Source organism: Halyomorpha halys, unplaced genomic scaffold (assembly GCF_000696795.3).
Source record: "Halyomorpha halys isolate HHAL.00 unplaced genomic scaffold, Hhal_1.1 Scaffold941.1, whole genome shotgun sequence".
Lineage (NCBI taxonomy): Eukaryota > Metazoa > Arthropoda > Insecta > Hemiptera > Pentatomidae > Halyomorpha > Halyomorpha halys.
The window spans coordinates 91860-95852 of NW_027114095.1; the positions used below are offsets into that span (position 1 = coordinate 91860).

Sequence of the window (3993 nt, forward strand, 5' to 3'; positions counted from 1 at the left end):
ATTATATAATTAAAAATAAAATTCTATTATCTATTTGATATTAAAGTTCTTAATTTGAACCCAAGTTATTTTTTAATATTTGAAAAAAGTTTAAAAACGATCAAAATTCCTTTTATTTTATTTTGAATAATTTTGAAATTATTACAATATATATAAGCACAATTTTGTTTTGATTTTTGACATGAAGACACAATAAAATTTTAAAATGTGTAAAGGTCAAACGGTAAAACATATTAATGATTGGGTTTATTATATTTTAAATCTACAAACCTTGTCAAATAAATTAACAAAAAAAAAATAAATCAAAATATCAATGGCTTAATTCATAGTGGTGCTAAGTACCTTTCCACTAGCTTCACGAAAAATATAATTAAAGGTTCTCTCTTTTAGGAAAATTAAAACTTCTAAATTAATTGTCCTAATATATTAATTTTTCCTTAATTAATTAATAAAATTAATTAAAAATTTGTAAATTTCCAAAAAGAGAGTACCTTTAATTGTATTGTTTGTAAAGTGTAAATGTACTTAGCACCAGAGAAGGGCAAAAATTAGCTATAGTTGAAACTAAGAGCTAATATTGCCATGGTTATGATATTTATATATCAATGGTTCATTCATGAATAAGGGTCGTTTCCATCTAAATTTTAGCTAAATTCCATTTAAATTTCAACCATAGATAATTTTTTCCCAACTCTGCTTAGCACCACAGTAAAGTAAGCAATTGATGTCATAAGCAATTATACCATATGTTGATTTTTAATTAAATAACATAAAACTAGGATCCTAATATTTATGCCTATTAAAGATATTAAAGTAGAAAATTAAAATCTTGTTTAGGTAAATATATTTTGAATTCTTTTCAACACTGAATTTATATTGTCATCAATATATATATTATTTATTGGATTGCCATAAAAAATTGAATGGATAATTTACTTAATATATTATATTACTGTTAATAACTACTGTTTTATAACGAAAGAAATTATATTTTATAATAAAAAAACAAATTAAAAAAAGTAAAGTGCCTCCTGTGAGGTTTGAACTCACGACCCCTGGTTTACGAGACCAGTGCTCTACCACTGAGCTAAAGAGGCGGATGCTAAGAGAAGGAAACTGTTGTTTCATAAGAAACCTTAAATATTTTTTGAAAAGAATTTATTATTTGGTTATGTCTTCATCTGTTTGAATTATATTACTCTAGATTCTAATCGAAATTTCAGAAATTTTTCCAAGATTTTAAATAGTACTTTATTTACAATTAAATTCAACAACTATGGTTTAATGGTGTATCAGTATTAATACTATGTCAAAAGTGAAGATATGTAACAAAATATTAAATTATATGTATTTGACATCTAATAACTACAAAATAAATAAATTGTACATTTTGCATCTGGGACTAATATGTACAAGGATGTAGTTTAATATGTACAAGGATATATTTTAAGTTATAAAACATTAAACATAACATAGATCTACAATCTATCTAGATATGTTAAAACAAAACTGATTATTGTGTCAAAAAACTCTTTCCTACATCTCATACTTACAAAACTTTAGGGCTGTTGAAATTATTAGTTCAACATTCTAGTTGTATCCCAGCCTAGGAAGGGATCCATACAGACGCATGCGCAGTAGTGAGCTGAGAACGCTGGATTAAAAAATAACAGTTATTTTTAGACTGTTAAATATTTTTATTTTCAACAATAATAATCTTAATTATTAATAATACAGAAACATAGAACTGAATAATAATATAGCTCTTATCAACTGTAACGCACGTACTTAAAAACCTTTTCACTAGGAAAATGAATAATTATTGTGGCATACTTTATTGTAAGAATTATTATTGTAAGATTAATTATTGTAAGAATAATTATTGTATTTCACCACATTCATGAAAAATTAAATGAAATACTAAATACAACTGAATTACATTAGTAAATACCTCATTATGATACCAATTTAAGAAACACAAATCACAAATAAACAATAAAAGAAAGATGGTCCGGGTGGGGTCAAAATAACTCAAATATTAAATAAACGATATATTATGAGCCAACATTTCGTCCTACATTGCAGGGCTTCATCGAGGCTAAAAAAATATACAAGCAACTAAAATAATGTAACAAATTAAGAGATTAAAATAACATGAAAAAAACTAAACTAAGATATGCCAACAAATGATGTAGAATATGTAAAAATTTATATAAAAATGAACAAAGTTAATTAAATTAATTGATTTATTTTATTATTATTATTTTAGTTGTTGGTATCTTTTTTAACACTGATGAAGCCCTGCAAAATGGAGTGAAACGTAGTCCATATTTTATTTTGACTGCACCAAGACCATCTTTCTTTAATAACTATATTCCCATAAATAAACAAGTCTGAAACAAAACAAAAAAAAATCGTCCCAAATAGCTGTTTGATATTTTAATTTTATCATTTTAAAATTAAACAAGAACAGGCATATAAAAATGTTTTCTGTGTTGATCAAACTTTCCAGAACGGTAAAAGAATGTCTAAATAGTCGGATGGTATGGTCAGTAATGATCCAAAAATAAAGTTTTACTTTTATCTGCTGACGTTTCAGCCTGAATTTCAGATCTGAATACAAAAAACGCGATAAATCAGGCTGAAACATCGGCACAAATATATTAGCTTTGCTTATTTCTGTATCATTACTGATAGTACAAATACAATAGCCCAAGAAAAGAAAAAAGGCAATTATAGTTGTACGTCTAATAGTTGTAGTTATAGTCTAGTTGTACGTCTAATAGTTCTTGAGATATACATTTTTTTTCATAAATCCAAAAAGTATGTCCTAACAACTAGAAATCAACATTTTGTCAATTGATTCTGCCAATTATCATAAAAACTACTATTCCTACGAAGATGAACATTATAAATTACTTTATAGTCCATTAAATTAGCTTTAATTTGAATGCTAATAGACATTTGTGCGTCAAATGCTTTTTGATATATAGATTTCGCAAAATTAATTTAATAACTAGTGATTTTTCAGCGCATTTTTAACGAAATGTCGCTTTTTAATAAGCTATATCTCGGGAACGTATATTATGGCTCATATTTCAGCAAATTTACTCTCCTTTAAATAATTTATTTGAAATTTTCTAGTGTTGTTGATAGCTTTTAAGATATAGAGCTCCGAACTACTATTCCTACGAAGGTAAAGGTCATAAACTTCTTTATAGTCCATTATACTAGCCTGAATTTGAGTGCTAATAGACATCTGTACGTCGCATAGTTCCTGAGATATAGATTTCTGAAAATAGATTCACTAACTACTGATATTTCAGTACATTTTTATAAAATGTTGCTTTTTAAAAAGCTGTATCTCGGTAACTGTTAAATGTAAATAGCTCTATTAGGGCTCTACTTTCAGCAAATTTACTCTTCTTTAAATGGTGTTCTCTTAGGTATTCTAGTGCTGTTGGTAGTTTTTAAGACAGAGAGCTCTAAATGAAAAATCAATGTTTTTTTAAAGTTTTGAAAAAGCCGTCATTTTTTATTCCTCCTAACTATACTAGGCAGATTCATCAATTTTGATTAGTAATTATACATAGTTTTTATTGAAGTAATCAAAAATTGGCGTGAAATAATCGACTTTTTCTCACCCTGGCTCTTGTACTATGACCGCATCACCGTCTCCATCTCCTCACATCGAATCAATGGTCAACCATAAATACTTCATTGTAAACGAATATTATTAATTACATGTCTTATTTATTTTTTTTTTTTTTTGTATAATAGTGTACTTATGTCTGTTTTTTTCAAAAGGGAAATATTTATACTCTTCTATACTTCATGCCGTTTTTCAATTTCAGACGCTTTTTAAATACTGCTCTATCTTAAAGTCTATCCTTCCCGCCTGAAAAGAAGATGGCCACGAGACCAGCTAATGTAAAATGTCATTAGAGTGCTACCAATGTGTAGTTTCTCTACACGCCTGTAACACTCCTATTT

At 26.9% G+C, this 3993-nt stretch overlaps 1 non-coding gene across 1 annotated transcript; it reads right to left on the reverse strand.

Annotated features, from left to right (window-relative positions):
- Positions 1 to 1025: 1025 nt before the first annotated feature.
- On the reverse strand, positions 1026 to 1097 carry TRNAT-CGU (transfer RNA threonine (anticodon CGU)). Its single transcript has one exon. It is a non-coding gene; the product is annotated as a tRNA-Thr (tRNA).
- Between the last annotated feature and the right edge of the window lie 2896 nt (positions 1098 to 3993).